Source organism: Dendropsophus ebraccatus, chromosome 2, assembly GCF_027789765.1.
Source record: "Dendropsophus ebraccatus isolate aDenEbr1 chromosome 2, aDenEbr1.pat, whole genome shotgun sequence".
Lineage (NCBI taxonomy): Eukaryota > Metazoa > Chordata > Amphibia > Anura > Hylidae > Dendropsophus > Dendropsophus ebraccatus.
This window is the reverse complement of record NC_091455.1, coordinates 50,737,305-50,759,416: the sequence shown is the minus strand read 5'-3', so window position 1 is coordinate 50,759,416 and position 22,112 is coordinate 50,737,305. Positions and strand designations below refer to the sequence as shown.

The 22,112-nt window shown below is 40.6% G+C and overlaps 1 protein-coding gene across 1 annotated transcript in view; it reads left to right on the top strand.

Annotated features, from left to right (window-relative positions):
* Positions 1-8,632: 8,632 nt before the first annotated feature.
* Positions 8,633-22,112, top strand: part of DNAJC5B (DnaJ heat shock protein family (Hsp40) member C5 beta) — a 56,493-nt gene continuing 43,013 nt past the window's right edge. The window contains exons 1-2 of the mRNA XM_069959994.1: positions 8,633-8,689; positions 16,499-16,616. The gene's annotated coding sequence lies outside the window, so the exon portion shown is untranslated. The remainder of the gene's footprint in view (positions 8,690-16,498; positions 16,617-22,112) is intronic.

Sequence of the window (22,112 nt, the reverse complement as noted above, 5' to 3'; positions counted from 1 at the left end):
TGAAAATATAAGCTTCTTGCTAAATTAAATTCCTGTTGCAGCGTGCCATAGTCTATAAAGTCAGATAATCTGACACTTGTTTCTGGAACACAACTGCATATGAATCAGAAGAAAAAGACTGATCAAACTCATCTGATTAAAGAGCAAAGTGATAATTTAGTATAGTATATTTTGTTGGCACCCCAGGCAAACAACTGATTTTATATGGCCAGCCAACAATGTAGTGTTACATGGCAGCATTCAGATGCAGGCTGCCCATGTAATAAAAGAATAGAAGTCAATCTCATAAAGTAGCTGTCTATTCTGGCTCATATAAGCCATACTGCTTATAACATTGCATGGGATGGATGAGTGACAGAGCTACTCACCCATCCAAGCTGTCAGTGACAGGGCCAACGTCAGCACCTGGCTGACAAGTGCCTGGGCCACTTGCTCCTGAGGACTCACTGCCAGGCAGGGATGTATTTACTACTAGACACCCGTGGTCCGGTACCTAGGGCAGCACCTTATAGGGGAGCAGCACCAGGGAGCAGGGGGGAGGAAACAACTTTTTTTTTTTTAAAAAAGTCTCTGACTTCCCGTTTAGACTTGCCAGTAAATCTGGTGTATTTTCAAGAGAGTGGGGGGGAGGTATGGTGGTACTGGTCTGGTCTGGTGTGGCGGTGTTATCCAGTCACAGAATAGCGGTATTGGTCAGGTCTGGTGTGGTGGGGCGGTGTTATCCAGTCACAGTATGGTGGTATTGGTCAGGTCTGGTGTGGCAGTGTTATCCAGCACAGTATGGTGGTATTGGTCAGGTCTGGTGTGGCAGTGTTATCCAGCACAGTATGGTGGTATTGGTCAGGTCTGGTATAGCGGTGTTATCCAGTCACAGTATGGTGGTATTGTTCAGGTCTGGTATGGCGGTGTTATCTAGTCACAGTATGGTGTTATTGGTCAGGTCTGGTATAGCGGTGTTCTGGTATGGCGGTGTTATCTAGTCACAGTATGGTGGTATTGCTCAGGTCTGGTGTGGCGGTGTTATCCAGTCACAGTATGGTGGTACTGGTCAGCTCTGGTGTGGCAGTTTTATCCAGTCACAGTATGGTGGTATTGGTCAGGTCTGGCGTGGCGGTGTTATCTAGTCACAGTATGGTGGTGTTGTTCAGGTCTGGTATGGCGGTGTTATCTAGTCACAGTATGGTGGTATTGGTCAGGTCTGGTGTGTCGGTGTTATCCATTCATAGTATGGTGGTATTGGTCAGGTCTGATGTGGCGGTTTTATCCAGTCACAGTATGGTGGTATTGGTCAGGTCTGGTGTGGCGGTGTTATTTAGTCACAGTATGGTGGTATTGGTAAGGTCTGTTGTGGCCTGGAGCTATTACCTACCAATCTACCAATCCTATAGTGAGAATTCCTTCAGACAATATGCAGACGGCTCTCATCATTGATTTAATGTGGAAATTTGTTTATGGTTTAAGCAGTTAAAAACCATGAAAAACACGATTCAGACAAATGTTTCTCCATGTAGAGAAATGCATTTGGCTGAAACCCTGCTCCAATTTCTTCCCCTGTAGTCATGTGCTGTCACCGAATTATTGGCCATACGCCTATTGGTTACTGCATGAGGGTCTGATTTTGGCTGCAAGTGGTAACAAACAGTAAATGTGAGAACGCGGCCTAAGGCCATGTTCCCACTGAGTAGGTTTCGTAATAACCACGTAGTGTTGTAACAATGTCCGTGATTACTACGGAACTTACGTAGTGGTACCTTCTAAGGAATTCCAGCCTAGAGGCGCCGTAAGAATCTGACATGTCAGTTTTCTGTGGCTGGTATTCAATGAATAGCGGCCACAGAAAACCCTGTCAGTTCACACAATGGAGCGTCCGGCCGCACGCTCAATTGTGTGCATTGGGAAATGCAGGTGCGGGCGCGCACGGATGCGCTCTCATCCGAATTCAGACGCAGTAAAAATCATTCTGCAGATGTGGTGGCAGAGATTTAAATAATGCTCAACTTTACTGTAACTTATCTTAAGTGCAATACAAAGGTAACAGTGTAACAGGAGATAGGGGCCGTATAGGAGGGCCCTTGCCTAATTAGGAAGTACTCTGCCGAGATGTGTGTGTGTAGCTGACCGCCCTGATAGGTAGTATGACTACCAGATCTCTGTCATACTCTCTAACTTTAGGAAGTGTGTTGTGTGTGAGAGCAGAGCTGGCTAAACCTTCCTACACAACTGCAGCTGTGCACAAGGGGGAGTGAGACACCAAGTGGTTGGAGTACGACACAGCAGCTAACTGTATTAACTGTCACACCTGACAGAAACACTTTCACCTGGTTGTGTAAATAACAAAGAAACACGTAGAGAGACACTACACTACAAACAGCCAAAACCCAAAGTGCAAGTTGATCTGCACTGCAGGTTATACCAGCTATTGCTGCAGGTTTAACCCTTTGAGGACCCGGCCAATTTAAATTTTTGTGTTTTCGTTTTTTCCTCCTTAAAAGATAGAACTTAAAATTTTTCACCTAGAAACCAAATGAGCCCTTATTTTTTGCACCACTAATTGTACTTTGCAATGACAGGCTGTATTTTTTCATAAAGTACACTGCGAAACCAGAAAAAAATTCAATGTGTGGTGAAATTGTAAAAAAAAAAAACACATTTCTTTTATTTGGAGGGTGTTTTTTTTTATGCCATTTGCCCTGGGGTAAAACTGATTTATTAGGCATGTTCCTCAACTTGTTACGATTACAACAATATGTAACATGTATAACTTTTATATTATCTGAAGGTTTGTAAAAAATTCAAACCACTGATAACAAATACTGTATATGTTCCTTAAAATCGCTCTATTCCCAGGCTTATAGCGCTTTTATCCTTTGGTCTATGGGGCTGTGTGAGGTGTCATTTTTTGCGCCATGATGTGTTCTTTCTATTGGTACCTTGATTGCAATCTTGCACTTTTTTTGCGCTTGCGCCGTTTACCGTGCGAAATCAAGAATGTGATTAATTAATAATTTGGACGATTACGCACGCGGCAATACCAAACATGTTTGTTTGTTTATTTATTTTTATTCATAACATGGGAAAAGGGGGGTGATTAACACTTTTATTAGGGGCGATTTTTTTTTATTTTTATTAATAATTACCCTTTTTTTTTAACTTTTACACATATACTAGAAGCCCCCCTGGAGCACTCTGATCTCTCATTGATATTTATGCTGTGTAGATATACAACATAGATCGATGAGATAGGCACATTGATTGCTTCCGGCTGCTGCAGCCAGAAGCAACCGAGTGCCAAGCCGGGATCAGCGCCATTACCGCGCAGACCCCGGCCCGAGCCGGACGTGTGGATCGTTGCTCTGGGACAACGCGGATCAACCCCACTAGACACCAGGGAACGGCTGCATCAGGTAATCGGATGCAGCTGTCATCTTTGACATCGGACGTGCCCTCTAATAGCCGCGGTCCCGGGCTACATGCGGCACCTGGGACCGCGGCGGTTCAGAGCACGGCCACCATGCGGCCCCGCTCTGAATACCCGTAGGCAGCCCTGGATGTTCAGTTATGTCCAGGGTCGCCTATGGTTAAACCACTGTTTGAATCTTTGAAATGCAAAAGTTAAAAGTAAGTCTGAGTTCACACTACGTTTTTGCAATCCGTTTTTTTGCAAAAAACGGATGGAAGAAACAGATGCAACTGTGTGCATCCGTTTTTCCATTGACTTGCATTATAAAAAAAACGGATCAAAACGTTTTTGTGTCCGTCAAAAACGGATCAAAAAAATTTTGTGTCCGTCAAAAACGGATCAAAACATTTTTTGTCCGTCAAAAAAAATAGTTTTTTTTTTTAAATATGGGAGTCAGTGGAAAAACGGATGCACACAGTTGCATCCGTTTTTTCATCCGTTTTTTGTAAAAACGCATTGCAAAAACGTAGTGGGAACCCAACCTAACAGAAGACCTAATTCAAGGACAGCAGGTACCCAGCAATTACATTACATGTCTGCAAATTCTTCTGTTTTACAGCATCTATCTATCTATCTATCTATCTATCTATCTATCTATCTATCTATCTATCTATCTATCTCGTATCTAATATATCCATCTTGTATCTAATCTATCTATCTATCTATCTATCTATCTATCTATCTATCATCTATGTATCCACCATGCTTCCGCCATCTCATGTAAGGGCATCTCTAACAGCACAAGGTCCTGCACAGTAGCCATGTTTAGTTGTGGCAGCATCACCATGACAACCACTGACGCTGTTTGTAGTGCAGTCACTGACAGTTACAGAGATGTTGTAGAACGTGTGCAGGTTGTGTTAGTGTAGTGACAATATGTGTCCCTCTTTGGATGTACGAATAGTTGGGTGCTATGTGCTGGTTACAGGACCGGTCCCTGGTATATTTAATCTACAGTTACCTGTGTAATCTCTAAGCATTTTATTTAATGTTCTCGTTACCAGAACCATAAGCCTCTTGCGTGGTCACAAGTGTTTAATTACCTTTGCAGTAATGCGCGTCACCAGGCATTAAAGGGTTAATACATCAGCTCACCTGTAGTCACCATGGCAACTGAAATCTGTGAGAACAAATGCTTATAAAGAAGGTTCATAAAGAAGGTTCTATAAAAGAAAGGCCATCTTGGATGTGCCAGAGGAACTTAAGCTTGACTACTTTACTCTCCCTCCTACCCTTGATGTCATTTGGAGGTTCTAGCAGGGGAACATGGGGTTTTCTGCTTCAGACTTCCGCTTTAACCAAGTCTCCACCTTCTTGAGAGGTGGATCTGGATCTGTAAGGGAGAAAAGGTAGTTCCACCTAGCCAATAATAGGGTGACTGTTATGGCAGCCAGATCTCTCTCACATCCAGTGTAGTATATTTATAGACTATTTATGTTATTGTCTGTTAGCTAGATTAAATGTACAAATTCTTAAACTATGCTATATTGGTATTACCCTTTAAGCCCAGGGAAGGGGCAGCTCTCCAGCCATGGCTCCCTCGAGGTTTCCTCCACAGGGGTTTTTTCCTTGCCTGAGTGTGGGAGGGTGACTCTTTGTGAGTTGGGGGTCTATGGTTTTCAATGTAGTGTGATTTTAAATAAAATTGTGACCATGTCACACTTCATTACAATGTGTTGTGCCTTTTTTTGCATTCTTTGGTTTCATTCTTGTTTTCCCAGGTGCCTGAATGTCATTAATGCCTATTTGGACAGTAGGGAGCTTTTCACTTACAGTCCAAGCAAATGGGACATATACAGTATAATGGATTTCAAGTCTTGTGGAGTTGAGTTTCTATATAGAAAGTGTTAGGCTGGGTTTTTCTGTTTACGGGTAGCTTTACATATAACGGATTTGCAGTGGATTTAAAGTTACGGAATCTGCTGCGAATCCTGCTACTTTTTTTTTCTATGAGGTTACATACCCGCAGTGGAATGAAAATGTAGACACCAGCCCCTGTAACCCCCCTCTGTCCGCAGCATACATTATCTGCTCGGTGCTGCGGCCGCATCTGAGGCTCCCGGCTCCCGCCGGTCCCGCTCAGCCAATCAGTGACTGCAGTGGGGCCCTGCACTGATTGGCTGAGCGGTACGGACAGAAGCCGGGAGCCTCAGATGCAGCCGCGGCGCCGAGCAGGTAATGTATGCTGCGGGTTGGGAGGCGGCTTAAAGGGCCCGGAGTCTACATACACGCAGCAGAATGAAAATTCCGCTGCAAGTATGTAAGCCCATTGAAAATCACAGTAACGCGATTTTTAGCGGATTTCTCTGCAAACTCACAGCGTGAAATGAGCTGTGAATCCGTAACGTGTGAAGCCGCCCTATCAAATATAGTAAAGAGAAAACAGTGCAACGTACCAAAAAATCTGGTTGACCACTTTTTTTTTTTTTACGTATGTTAAACATACTGTACAGAAACAATGAAACATACAGAAGCAATGAAAAATGCAGTGTGAAACCAGCCTTAGCTGATAGTATAGTGCTAGTATCAGTTTTAGTATAACATGGTAGATTTGTCAATTAGAGCTTCCCAGGCATTTTTATCCAGCTTTTCCTGGCAATTGGATGACAAATCCAAAACAAAGTTATTCTATAATATGAAAATTCGGGACCTAGACAGATATGATGGGCTGTGAAAGCCAGATAATGACCTCTGCAGAGCTGTGATAAAGGATAAAGTGATCATTAGGTTTCCCAGCAGCCTGAATGGAAAGCCTGTCATGCTGCATATGGGGAGAGTCATCTTTATATCTAGGCAAACTTGGAATTCAGCAGTCTTGGAAAGCTTGGGGATTTTGCATAAGACATCATGAAAACCCTAAGGCCGCCCTGATTGTACAATTCCCTGTGATCTAGATCATAACAACTTTAAGGGGCAAAGTTCACACTACAGGTTTGTTCCACCGTCATTGCCGACAGCTAACAGAAGGACATCCGATATTTGCTAAAGACAACCGTCTATAATAATCATGATCATTATAGATGGCCGTCATTAGCAAATATTGACCTTCTGTTTGTCCGCCGTTGGCGATGATGACCAAAAAGTCCCATAGTGTGAACTTAGCCATACAGTCCCCAAAAGACAAGAAGCCCTTTTGACAGTGGAGTACACATGCAACCATGAATATATAATGATGCCTTTATCTAAATGAAGATTACTGTTTAGGATGGTCTGTATTCTGCCTACTGTGCAGTTGTGTTGCACTACTACAGGCTTGTTCACACTTGTGAGGGATACATTATGACAATATTTATATCTTATGGAGTTACTAAATATGCAATTTCCCTTAGATAAATTTAAGTTATTTTTTTCTATGCAGTTCTAACAGATGGTTCAGATTTTTTTGTCTTTATCTTTTTATTTCTTCTACTGTTATTTTTCGAGTCTTCATATTGGTATTCTTTTATCTAATGTCAGCTTACATCATCAAGTCCTTTTATGCTTGAGTTTTTTATTGATGTTGCCAATATTTTTTGCTCTCTCTTCAATAACTTGCAAAGGGCAGAGACACTACATGAGACACAGATCAAACCTAGGGCATAGAAGCTTTTACATTAGATTGTATGTTGCATTGCATGTGCATTGGATATTGCACTTTATGGCCCTGTTTGTCATATAAGGTAGAATAAAGTAGAAAATAATAAAAATGACAGTTCTAGGTGTATAAAATGCAATGTTATGGCAGAATTTTCCAATTGGTTCAAAGCGCACAGGACAGAGATAGACACTAACTTGAAGAGACGCCTCTTCGCCTAAGTGGAGTAAGAGCTATATTTTTCAATTTTTTTCATAAGAAGTAATGTAAAAGTGTTTAATTGATTCCAGCAACAATCAATAGCTAACTGTATCTGTATGTTTTATTAAAAAATCTAAAGTTTAATCAAGAGATTAATATACTAGAGTGTTATAAATTAAAAGGGAAACCTAGATACCTCTAACTTCCTGTTTCCTTTTAAATGTATAGCACTCTATTGTAGGTTTAAACTGTAGATGTTTCAATGAAACATGTCTCTGTAGTGCACAAGTTTTTTTTACCTTCATCCTCAGCGCAGTTTCCGTTATATTAGCAGTTTATCTCCTATGCTAATGAGGATTGTTAGTGCATTTGGGGTGGAGCTACTGCCCCCAGCTACTGCCCACTGATCCAGCATGGTCGGAGGTAGATCGGTGTACTGGGGATGGCAGGGCACCAAAACAACTTATTAGCACAGGGAATAAATTCCTAATATCATGAAAACTTACCTTCATCCTCAGCACCCCATGCGCTATAGGGACATATCAGCAGATACTTCTAACCTTCTCATAGTTTCTTTTTAAAACCAAAGGGACCCTCACACCCCACCCCAACAACACAGAGCAGTGCAACCACACTGTGATGCAGACCGCACCTGTCATGTCACTGTGTGCTATATGTGGTATATTGCAGCATGATTTTACCCAAGACAGCAAGAGCAGGTGCCAAATAGAAGGCTCAGAACTGAGCAAGTGGTTGAGTTCTAAAGGAAATTCTTCTCAAAAATGATTTATTGAGAACCCAATAGTTTGAATTTGGAACAGTTTGCGACCTGGGACCTGGGAACATAATAAACAAAGTATATTTACCCATATTTGTGCCCTAGCAGCTGCTTACCGGTTTCTGACAGCGCCAGCCTCCAGCAGCTACTGCAACGTCTCGTATCCCACTGATCAATTGGCAGCTCAGCCAATCAAATCCAGGGGCAGGGACACCGATGCAGTCACTGAATGGCTGAATGGCAATCCATCAGCAGGGCCGGGGCTTTTTAGCAGCAAGAGCCAGGTACATGACATACTCGGATGCCTGCCAAAAACAACATTGGACGGCTGTCGGAGAGACCAGAAAGCAGCACAACAGGGGCATGGGAACAGGTACTGATATGTTCCTTATTATGTTCCCACACCTCCATGCCTACCTGTGACTTTAAAATTTCATTTGACTTCCTCTTTAAGTTAGCTGTGAGGGAAATATGCCAAGTGGCATTTCTAGAAGTGTCAACATTATGTTATCTTTTTGGAAACATACAGGTTTAATGTCATTGCTACTGGTGATTATGACATGTTTTACAGATTTTTTTTTAGATTTATGGTTGAAAAGTAATTGGGTCCAATGTACCTACTCATTCAACCCCTGTGACTATGTACTTTTCATGAAGCCAGACTAGCAATGAACATGTAAGTACCTTTCCCACATCCCAGTTTATCCTGGACAGGTTCTATAGCCAATATTTTTGCATATATTTTTCATGGGGAAATCTTTTTTCGCTACTTTTTCTATTATTTGATATCATTGAACAGTACATATTGAATTGTACACATGTAGGGTATTGTTATCCTTTTGAACTGGGAACTGTTCTTGGGTGTTCTTATTACGTGATTCTATGAACTGAATGTGGTGGCCATATGATATTTGGGATATTGTCTTTAGCTTTAAAGTTTTCTTGTATCCTAAAAACATAAAAGTATATTTTAACAATAATGGGGAAAAAAAAGTAATGGTAAATGCTAATTTTCAATTAATTTGTGTGGTATGACTACCCTACAAGCAAAATTATTTGCAAACTTTTCCAAATGTGGGTGTTTTTCACCATAAAACAATCAGAATGTATAGCTCAGATTTGCCACTTACATAAAGTGCGATATGGGGGGAGTTTATTAAACTTGCGCCTGATGCAATTTTGGAAAAAGGTGCTGATCTTTGTGCAAGCTGTATGCCCTGTTCACTTTATGGGCAGGCAGGGCGTGGGGCAAGGTGGGATGGGCCGTGGCCTTCTCCCGCCCCAGGTAAATTATGGCAGAAATCTTCACTAGCTTTGGGTGTAGATTTCTGTGCCTGCTGTGTAGCATCTTCAGATCTGCCGAATTTACTGAGAGGCATGCTTTAGTAAATCCAGAGTTGGGCATGGGTGCGGGTAAGATCATTATACTTGTATGTCAGTCTTCATAAAGTCCCCCCTCCATTAGGAAAAAAGAATTTCATACTAACTTAGACAAGTTACTTTCACATGTAAAATTGGAAAATTGGGATTGTGTCTACAAGGCCATAAGTAGCTGTGTCCTTACAGGATTTATGTTTTGGCTCATCTCAATCTGTACTCATGGTTTAAAGATGTCACTCATCTACAATATACAGAATATAATCAATTACTGGTTCCTGGTGCATCTCCAAATATATTAAAAAATAATCTAGGTGTATTCTTGCCAAGCCGTTTTGGCAGACAGATCATTATTCTAGTATCGGCTAGGAAATTTCATGCCTCTTCGAATTTAACTTTGTGTTCCAACTGTGTGTAATTAGGCTGGAATATGCTTAGATTAGGTCTTATTGATTATAAGATAAAGGTGGTCGGGAAAGTTTAGGATGGCAGGTTTTAAAGGGGTATTCCACTCAAACATAACTTTTCATATGTTGCTGCCCACGGTGACACTACCAATGCCTTCCATAATTATCTATTCGGCTTTCTGCTGAAGACACAAAATAATGTGCGTGAGATTTTCTCTCCCCCCCCCCCCCCCTTCTGACATGGCCAATGTAAACAATTCCCTATCCACAACTTTGTAGCAACTTTGTAATACCGGAAGGGATAATCACAGTGAGTTTATTAGTAACTTAACCTCAGATTAACCCTCCCAGCAAAGAAGCTACAAAATTGCAGATAATGGCTATGTTCACACAACATAACGATTATTCTATTTAAAATAACGTCCGATTTAACTGACTGCAATGCAAGGCATTGAAGTCAATGGAAAGACGGACATCCAATGCCCACAATGCATTGAATAACGGAATTTTTTTGCCGCGGACGTCAAAATAATGATCATTATTTTCGGACGTCTTTTGCAAACAGCGGACGTTTTTGATTAGTTGTTCACACACAATTTTTCTTTTGTCACCGTTTTGTCTCCGTTTTGACTATTAAAGGACAACTCCCACGAAAAAATTTTTTGGCTTATTTAAAACACATTACAATGTTACATAACTTTGTAATGTGGTTAAATGCCCGGTCTGGCACCCTTCCCCCACTTTCTGACCCCCGACCCCCCCCCTGAAAGTTAAAGAATATATACATTACCTATTACGATCGTCATGGTCCTCTTCTCCCGGGCGGCATCTGGTTACGACGACGTCAGAGCCGGGGGGCGGTCCGGGTCTTCTTCCTCCTCGACATCTTCATTGAAAGTGAATGGGAGAGAAAAGGCTGCTGGTGCACATGCGCACCAGCAGCCTTTTCATTGGCTGGAGCGCATCACATGGCTTCCAGCTTGCTCAGCCCTGATTGGCTGAGCTTGCTGGAAGCCATGTGATGCGCTCCAGCAAATGAAAAGGCTGCCTGTGCGCAAGCGCACAGGCAGCCTTTTCTCTCCCATGGACCCGGAAGCAAGAGACATCGCTGGACGGCGGACGCAGGTGACGGTGAGGCGGACGGCGGGCGAATGGAGTGGCGATCGTCACCGGAGGGATGGTGAGTATGGTGTCTGTGTGTGTCTGTGTTTTGTTTTTTTTTTGGGGGGGGGGGGTTCCCACCGGAGTTGTCCTTTAAATTCAATGGACTTTTTCAATTAAGACACACCCAAATGCCAATTAGTAAACCCAAACTAGAATAATGTACCATGATGGATGTCATTTTAAACGGAGCTCAAAAAACGTTGTGTGAACATAGCCAAAGCCTGCCGGGGACTTGTTTACATCTGCCGTCTCGGAAGATAGGGGTGAGGAGGGGGAGAGGGAGAGAAAAGCTCACACATTTTTTTTTATGTCTTTAGCAGAAAACAGCAGCTGAGAACTGGGGAAAGGAGACTGTATAGATAATAACAAGTATGGAATGAATTGTTAGTCTCACCATTGGCAGCAACATCTGAAAAGTTATGGTAACTGTTAGCCATGATATTCATGACTGAGAGAAAGCTTCCACACAGCACTGCACGTGAGCAAGGTTTTTTACAGTGCATGGCTACAGGAGCTGCAGAGGGTGCAGTTGCAAATGGGTGTATAAGCAAGGTGTTTCACAGGACTCCCTCCCCTCATTAGATTAAAGGGGTATTCCTATCTCAAATAACATAGTTATACTTGTAGGGCTCCTCAAGTTAAATATTTTTTCAAATACATTAATTTAGCCAAATTGCCTCTTCTCTTGATATACCTGCCGTTTCCCTCCCATTGTTGACAGGTTAGTGTCTAGGTTACTGACCACCACTCTGCTTTAAAAGCGATGGTTCGTGAGAGCAGGGATAGGTAAGTACTTTAGTTTGGGAAACACTAACAAAGCACCATTACTGAGAATTGGGACAGTAATTAATACTGATTCAGGGTATAAAAGAAGCAATACCGAGACAGAAATACTGATTTGGGCACTATGGGCCGCAATACTTTTTGATAGGTTTTATTACTTAGTAGTGGCTCTAAGAAGGCAATGCTACATAGTGGGGGCATTAAAGTGGCCCACTGGCTGTGTGGAGGGCACTAGATTGGCGGTGGAGGAACCATTACTATTTTAAAAGCCTCCAGGAGACACTATTACAATGGTGGTGGTGGGGGGCACTACTACTCTAGAAGACACTAAGGATTCACTATTTTTACTGAAGTGGAACACTATTATACTGTGAAGCACTAAGGGGGGCACAATTATTGTGTGGTGCACTAAGGGTGACAGACAAATTGTGGTAGAAGCTGTCATGGTGGTATGCACAGGATAGAGGGGGAAAAAGGGAAGAGACAAGTTATAGTTTGTACTTGATGGACTCGTCTTGTCTTTTTTCAACTTTACTAAAAATGTAACCACTTACATGGAGTGCTAGTATATGATCACTATATTTGCACCGTATGGTGGTTTTGTTAGCAATATTGTCCTAGTGACAATCAGAGGACTGTAATAGTACAAAGTATGTCCTCTGAGAGTTCCTACGTGCTCCCTACTACTATGCCACAGGTTGTCAAGGGTTTACCACAATTAAACTTGCTAGCAAAGAAACGTGTTGTTAACTATGGACACGCCACAACTAAGGGGCCACCATTTATTAAAGGAACATCCACTGTTGATTGCAAAGGGATGAGAAAAGTCAGGATATTGCTGTGCACCCCTAGGTTTTTTACGTTTCTGTTGGTATTCCGGGCCATTTTGAGGGGGCTTTTAGTTTTGGATGTTTGCTAACAATCTCTGTACACTGTTTCCTTGTAATGTTCGGAAATAAACTTTGGTGAAAATTAACATTCTAGACATTGTGGTGTCTAAAACTTGATGCTGGTTTATAAAAGTAGATGATTTCTTCAATGGTCTTTTTCTCTTGAGGGCGCTTCCAGTTGAAATCATTTTATCATGATAATACCATGAAATAATTTCTGCATAAATTAGAGATGCTCATAGGACTTAATCATCTCATATAAGTCTAATAGTATGCATTTATTAATCTATTTAAATTAAAACCAGATTTTGCATTTAGAACAGGTATGATGTCAAAAGACCAAATACCTAGAGCATAAGAGTCAGGGATTGATCCGTGTCCAGAGGAGGAAGAAAATGAGACCTCCTGGTGACCCAGAATATTGATATAAATGTACGCATTAACTGCTATTATGAATGGTGGAACACTAGGATTGCTTTAGGGTATAAACCCACACACCGTATATGCAGCGTATTTACTGCTGCGATACGCAGCAAATACGCAGCAAACACACAGCAAATACGCAGCAGATTAGATCTAAATAACTGAACACAGCATCAAATCTGCACCATCAAATTTGCTGCGTATTTGCTGCGAATCTGCTGCGTATACGGTGTGTGGGTTTGTACCCGGGTTAAAGTGTAATATTCAACTAGTTAGAGTTAAAATATAGAAATACTCAATTCACAGTAATTCACAATTCTGAGCATTCACTGTGTTCTCGACATCTGAACAGAGAACGGTTTCAATACACCTAATGGACTTCATGCAGAAGGGGTTGTGAAACGCAGTGTGAACTCAGCCTTACAAGGACACAAATATATGTTAACAATTAGGCATTTTAATTATGAATGCTTTTTTACCGAAGCCGAATATACAAAGCAAAAACTTCCTATTCTTTTCTATTAAATAAGAATTATTTTAAAATTGAAAAGGCTTTAACAATTTTTTTTCTTTCTTCTATAATTCATCAATTAGGTATGTCATTAAATTATTATATGTGGGGATGTGGGTTATCCTATCTATGTGACCTCCACCATTACCTAGAACTAGCCCACAGTTACTGTTCTCACTTGGAGAGTTGGTCTGTAGTCCTCCTTATAGGGGTATTCCAGGAAAAATAAACTGTTCCCCTATCCTGAGGACCATATGGGGCCTCGGCTTCTGTATTATGACTAGAGGCGTGGGTACGGCACGAGACCCGCGGTTCTATTCATTCTTACGGAGCAACGGAAAGAGCCAAGTATGCCATAAGGCTTTTTCCGTTGGCTCCATAGGAATGAATATGGTATTCATTTTCTATTTTCATTCATTTGTATCCTCTATTCATAATACAGAATATGGGGCCCGATGCGGAGAGCGGCGGGGTGTACAGAGGTCGGACCCCCTGCAATCCTTTACTTTTCCCCTATCCTGTTTATTTTTCCTAAAATACCCCTTTAATAATATCACTTGATTTGATTACAGTGACCAACTGCTGCCATAGGAGATATCAGTATGGATCTTTTGCAAGGGGCTAAATTTTAGCGGGTGAAATAAAAAAAAAAAGATATCAAAACATATCCCAGTAAAATATATTTGCCACTTTAAATGTATGATGTCTTTATAAGCAACAAGTCATTCCTTTAAAAAAAAAAAATTTTTTAATGTAGGGGAGATTTTGTTTTTTATATTCAATCCTTTCCAATAAGACTTTATGTAAGAAACTTCCGGCATTTATTTTGGAATGACTTCTACTGTTTGCCACTAGGGGGGGCTATGAGCATGTAATATATGATGAGCAGCGTTCCATAAATAAATGCTGAAACCTGCTAAGCTTTATAATGACCATTGAGCTTTCTTTTCGGTATATGCCACAATACAATATAAACCTTTTTCTATTTTATTTTTTCATTTATGTATTTTAGATACAATCTGTTCTATTTAGTATGTTTACAGATCTCAAATCATGAAACCAACTTCATTTTGGGAAAATTCTCATATTGTATAGCTATAATGATCTTTCATTACGTAGCTCTTATGTAATCTCAATTTGCTGCTGGCAGAGCAGCCTGATAAAATAAAGTTACATTTTTTAATACATGACTACATTAAAGAACAGTCTATCTAATATATGTACATATGCATGTGTGCACTGATGTTGGTGGAATTCTGGGTCTACGTAATTTACTAATTTACAAGTAATTTATGCTACCTTTTGCTTTAAAACTGCACCAAAAGGAAGTCACAAAATGGAAAAATATGTTGCCGTCACGTGTCAGGAAAAACTGAAAGGGAATTGGTGGTAGAGTCTAAGAAAAAAGATGGGCATTTTAAGGCTTGAATGTTAAAAATAACTAGTGTACAAAGGCGAATTTTCATAAATTGCAACTTTTTGCCTTTTTATGCTGCATTCACAACTTTAAAAACAAGTGGGCAGGGCTTAGTTGGAGGGGCCCAGGCCTCCTGTGATTTGGCAGATATGCTATAATTCACACCAGGAATTGGCATGTATTATGCCATAAGTCTACACCAGTTTATAGCTGACGTCCAATGGTGCAGACATCAAAAGATGCTCTGAATAAGAAAGACACCTATGCAACTTACACCTCTATACACCTCTAGGGGCTTGTCCTCTATCCACAGGATAGGGGACAAGTGTGAGATAATGGAGGTTCGACCTCTGGGCCCCCCAGGGATCTCTATAATGGGGTCCCGACTCCTTTGTTTTGAATGGAGCCGTGGTTCCACTCTCTGGCGGCTCAATAGAGAATGAATAGAGCGGTGTGTCAAGAGGTCGGATCCCCTGCAAGCCTAAAGGGGACAAGTAAAAGTAAGTCACCTTGTCATTTTTGAAAATTGAAGGGTAGACCAGAAAAGTAAAAATAATAATGATGATAATATTAATAATAATTTGATAAAATAAATAAAATAATCCCTCAGAAAAGGTCACACTGACCAATAATTGCGGTAATGCTAGCTATGTTAGGCTACAAAATCCATTTAAGACTACACTCACTAGTCTTGGACAATATATATACCAATATTTGCAACTGAATTCTAGGATTACGTCCTGAATAAAGAAAAATTATAATGGAATGATTTGTACCTCTTCTGTGTTTAAGATTTAGTTTGGGATTGGAGATTCTGATGCAAAATATGCTGTGTGAATGTGGCTTATATGATTACAAAAAAAACCCCAACCGTTCTTCTCCTTTCTAAATTCTTTTATTTATTAGTAATTGTAAATGTGACCTGTTAATATACTCAGCAATGAGCAATTTCTCTAAGGGCCCTATTACACAGGATGATTAGCGTGCAAAAAATGGTTATATCGTTCAAATTTTAACTATAATCGTTTTGTGTAAATGCAGGCAACGATCAAATGACCAACGAGAAATCGTTCATGTGTCAATGATTGTTGATTTTATGCCAATTGGTAGCTAACGGCTATCGTTCTGTCTAATATGGTGAAGGAGTTTGCGAACGTTAATTGTTAAAAATCGTTTCGTCAAATAGAACCCTAAGCTTTGTTCCAGATCAGATGCAGGGAACTGGATTTGCTTCGGACCTAGATCACTATTCAGATTCAGAAGTGCGCCTCTGCCCACAAGATGTGTGTACAGGAGCAGGGTTTTCTGTCAAGGAGTTGCCAATCCTGTCTAGTAGATTTTTATGTGAAATTTAGAGTGAATCCTACATGTGCCAGATTGCTCTGCTCTGTCTTGCAAGAGTATTCTTGATATAATCCATACTACTACTGAATGGTCAAACCTGTGCAAACACCAGCTTATATCTGGCATCACAACAGCTACCTGAGTTCATTAATATTGTAATACTTCTTAGGTTTTCAGGAGAGCTTGTGGATAAAATGTCAAAGTGACAATGAGTAATATGACCCAATCGCTCCACCAAGCCCCATCCTCTTACCTGGAGAGGAATAAAAGCAGGAGCATAGCAGCAGGTAAGAAAGTCCTGAATTTCTTTTTTATTTCTTTTTTTTATTTACTGGTTTGTTTGTTTGTTTGTTTTTTTCAATAAAACTCTATGACTATGTGAGTGATGTCACTGTAGGATCCACTCCATGCCTTGCCCTGGCATTGTGGTGTATTTATATTTCATATAACAGCACAGAAGTAACACGTTGGGTTTTTAGAGTGACATAAGGGCTGTGAAGTTTTACTTCCATTCATTTTATTGTCATATAAGGGCTGGACAACTATTCTATCATTTCTGATTTACACGTCATTTACTGTCACCTCCACTCCAAATTGAGGTAATATTACAGCTCAGATAGATGTCACTGTCTTGCATACAGTCTATCTTGTTTATTGGCTTTAGAGATGTGGAGAAGACAAGCATAATGCTCTATGCAGAAAGGGTTCTTGAGATATTCCTATGCATTCTACCCCATTTTCAATATATATGTAATACGGTATCCTGTAGGAAAATCAACTGTATGTATTATACATGTATCTGTTCTATAGTCAGTAGCACAGAATGCATTGTCCTTACTTTACAGCTATTTTCATAGTTGTTTGGACGTGGGTTGTAATCCCAATGCACCACTGCAAGGCTCCCTACTGTTATAATAATTTCCACATTCCATTCATACCATTAAAAACCACCACATACTGTATCTTGTTAGATCCCGGTTGGTGGAGGATCTTGTCATTTAGTCCGACTAACAGTGTCATATAGTACATAGACATGTTATGCTGATCATGCACACTAGGGCTGGGTTCACACTACGTATATTTCAGTCAGTATTGTGGTCCTCATATTGCAACCAAAACCAGGAGTGGATTAAAAACACAGAAAGGATCTGTTGACACAATATTGAAATTGAGTGTATGGCCGCCATATAACAGTAAATAACGGCCATTATTTCAATATAACAGCTGTTGTTTTAAAATAACAGCAAATATTTGCCATTAAATGGCAGCCATCCACTCAATTTCAACATTGTGTGAACAGATCTTTTCTGTGTTTTTAACCCACTCCTGGTTTTGGTTGCAATATGAGGACCACAATACTGACTGAAATATATGTAGTGTGAACCCAGCCTAAAGGGGTTGTCCAGTGAAAATCTGATTCTTTTAAATCAACTGGTGTCAGAAAGTTATATAGATTTGTAATTTACTTTTATTAAAAAATCTCCAGTCTTCCCATACTTATTAGCTACTATATGTCCTGCAGGAAATGTTTTATTTTCAGTCTGACACAGTGCTCTCTGCTGACACCTCTGGCTGAGACAGGAACTGTCCAAAGCAGGAGAGGTTTTTTATGAGGATTCCCATAGATAGCTTCTCCTAGTCTTGCAAATTACTGTCTTAGCCAGAAATGTCAGCAGAGAGCACTGTGTCAGACTGAAAATAAAACATTTCCCGCAGGACATACAGCAGCTAAAAAGTATGGAAAGAAATCTATATAGCAATCTATATAACTTTCTGACACCGGTTGATTTGAAAGAAAAAGATTTTTGCTGGACAACCCCCTATAACAGATCTAGCTAATGTCAACAAGACCTACAACATGCCTATCTTTCAGGACAAGGTGCACATGTGCACTATTTCTGACCATTTTGTCAGTTGTTTTTGGCATTTCTCAACAGATTTATGCTCTGTAGGCTTCACAACTTATTATCATTTCATATTATAGGTAATTCGTACTAGGGGCGTTTACCATGCTGGTGCAAAGCAAGGGGGGGGGGGGGGGAGGCGGGAGAGTTGTTAAGGAACCACCTTTCATTTTTAAAAGTGCTTCTGAAAATGGAGATCTGGAATCTGATTGGTTATTTTGTCCAATTACTTATTAAAAGTAAGAATTTTAGGGGAGGTTTATCATTAGTTTATGTCAGGTTTCTGCAAAATTTCGAGCAACACTCAAGGTCTGGCATAGATTTTCAGATTAAGGGATGTGGGCTTCTTAATAAATCTAGACAATATTACCCTTTTTTCCTTAGGGTTAGTGTCTAAAATGCAGGTATTAGTAAATTTCCCCAGTAGTATTTTGGTCAGTGTCTATAGCCAAGACCAGGAGTGGGTGCTAAGTCTCATATGGGCAATTCAGGACAAGACCCATTGCCCCCAATAGGACCCATTTGTGTCTAACTTGCCCATATTCTGGTGTTGCCTGTTTACCCTGAATCGAGAGACAAGCATTGCTTTCCGGTGGCAGGGCAGAGAGTCAATGCCTCCCCTCTGTGTCACTAGCAATTGTATCCTCAGTCTAGGCCTAAAGCCTACAAAGGATTAGTTGCAGACAATAATCAAGCTGTCTTCACTGGGGGTCTCCAGCAGAAAGAAGAGCCACAGCACAGTGGTTGGAGGGGAGAGCAGAGGGTGGTCACTGTGGGGACACTATTTGAGGACTTCCTACTGTGAGAGGTATACTATTGAATGATCTTACTACTGCTATGGGGGCTAACTACTATGCAGGGACGCTATTGGGGGTAAATACTGTGTGGGAACACTATTAGGGGGTAATTACTGTGTAGGGCACAAAGGGGAGCATTATCACCCTTTGAAACACTATTAATAGAAAGTTTGTATAAAAATGGAGGAGGTGCGGCAAAAGTGGGGAGCCTTAAGTAAGGCATGGCTTAAAGAAGTCACCATGATGGCCTGGTGACTCTTATCTGAGAAGACTTCACCATGAGTCAATGATGTAGCTGGACTGAAATCACTATATGGCCACTGTATTGGGTTATAGCTGTTTCTGTATGGTGTTTCGAATACAGTAACAATATGGGGGCATTAATCAGACACTATGTGATGGTAATATATGTCAAGGTGTAGCTGTAGTACTCAGTATAGGTATAATTTGGTAATATTTGCTTTATTAATAATACTGGATTTTATTGAGTATCACTATATGGTAGCATTAATTAGTAACTTTGTGATGTTATATATGGTCATATTGTGGTAGTACTATGTGTCCCTTGTATAGTGTATTTTTTGTAATGTTGGTATACTGGGATATGTTCAATAACATTAAGGCTGGGTTCGCACTACGTATATTTCAGTCAGTATTGTGGTCCTCATATTGCAACCAAAACCAGGAGTGGATTAAAAACACAGAAAGGATCTGTCCACACAATGTTGAAATTGAGTGGATGGCCGCCATATAACAGTAAATAACGGCCATTATTTCAATATAACAGCCGTTGTTTTAAAATAACAGCAAATATTTGCCTTTAAATGGCGGCCATCCACTCAATTTCAACATTGTGTGAACAGAGCCTTTCTGTGTTTTCAATCCACTCCTGGTTTTGGTTGCAATATGAGGACCACAATACTGACTGAAATATACGTAGTGTGAACCCAGCCTAAGATTGTAATATAACAGAACTGTCATGGGTATTATGCTGCCACACACAGTTTTCTTAATAAACTGAGGATGTAACCTGACAGGTGATTCAAAGAGTTAAAATCACCCAGAAGATCTGTGGACAGTGGTGGACACTGTATACTGACACAGAAAGTGACTGCAGCAATTTCCCAGCTACACAGATTCCACTGATACTTTCCTCACAGTTTCCTCTATCTCTCCATTAAACCAAATAAACCTTCTATAACCTTGTCACCCCCACTCTCTCTTTTTCTCCCTGCCTCTCCCTTTTTTCCTTGAGTCTCCCTTTTCTCCTCTTTCTGTCTCTGTCTCTCTCTGAATACTGTATGTGTGTGTGTTTTGCTCATTGTACACAAGCTGAATGGCAGCCTGACAGCACTCTACTGTATATATATATGGAGGGAGAAAGTGTCACTGCTGATTGGCTGGCTGCAAAGGATTATGGTTAATCCCTGTTCTGCAACATGTTCTGCAACACTGTTCTGCAACATGTGCGAGCGCCATCTTTACAAACTCCTTACGAACTTTTAAAAAATTTGCTTTGATCGCAAACCGTACTTTTTGCAACGTTTGTAACAAAACTCAGTACAGGAAGTTTGGTTGGCTCATCTCTAGTCTTAACACTTAGGTGGACATTTATGAAGACTTGCGTACTAGTATGAGCAGGTGTAGATTTGGCATAAATCATGGTAAATCTTACACGGGAGGAGGTCATGCCTCCTCCCCACCTTGTTGCCCCCTTCTGCCTGCCCATTAGGCAAGCAGGGGGTTCCACTGGTTTATGCCAGGGAGAAGGGGTGAATCTGTTCCTTCTCCCTGGCGTACGCGAGAGGCGCAACCATAATAAATTTCCACCTCAGACCCTGACTGATAAAAACTTCTGACATTTCTCTCTGAAGAGTTTATGTTTGTGACACTTTAAAGAAATGTACTGTAGATTATTAGTGACTGTGACTGTAAACAGTCAGCTTTGTCCACAGCAGCCACTGCGTTTGCTTGTTTATTGGCCAATAACTGTCCATATAACACAGGGTAATATCGGCCTATTTGGTCAGTCCTGTGTAATAGGGTCCTCGGATTTTAGTAATTGATTTTATTTACTGTACAGATATATTTGCACCATCTCAAGGCAAGCTCGCAGTTTATGTTGTGCCATCAATACAATAAGCCTCTATGATATACTTACAGCTATTATGGAAATAAAACACCACATGATACAAATATTTTACTGTCAGGAAATTGATTATTACCTGCCTTGTTGAATTATATATGAGCAGTGGATTTAGTTTCTTGCAACTCTAAGCTTAAGCTGGCCGGCTCCAGAACGGAACGCCAATTTACTAGAAATGACAAAGTAATAGACTGCAACCTATTATTTCATTTTGTTACTTAATATTTCAATATGTCGCTTAACACCGAGTTGTATAAACCTCTCTCTCTGTCCAAGAGCAAAAAAAAAAAAAACTCCATAGAACACCAGGAAAACTTTAAAAAAAAGTATTTATTGGCCTCCATAAAGAGAAAAAGGAAAAAATAAGAATAAATTGAATAGATGCTAAATCGTTTAAGCTGTAAGCCAGTCAATAAAACATGAAACAGAGAGGAAATGAATAATGAACTTTATCACCTATAATTGCTATTAGATTTCCCTAGGCCGTATAAGGTTTGGCTGGAGGAGTTAGTTTACAGAGCAGCAACATAATTCCTTAAGGTATCGTACAACACAAAACTGAAACCGCTGCGTTCACAAGTGCAAATCAAAGTCTATATCCTTGTGTTATTTTAATACAGGCTGCAGATTACAATATGTTTTACTACTTCAGATGCTTCACTCTCTTTAAGGTATACGGTTACATATAAACATTGGCTGTAATTCAGACATTTAGGGGGACATGTACAGTATCAACGGGCGTACATTTTTTTTTGGCGGAAAGTGCCGATTTGCGCATTATTTTATTTGCAAATGGACGATTTGCACTTTCCGCCGGCTACACCGGTGGGCGGGCAAGGGGTGTGAAGGGGGCGGACTCAGAGTCCGCGCGATTCACCATTTGGTCCACCAAAAGATACGCCAAAAACCTACTCCAGTGCTCAGCTGACGTAGGTT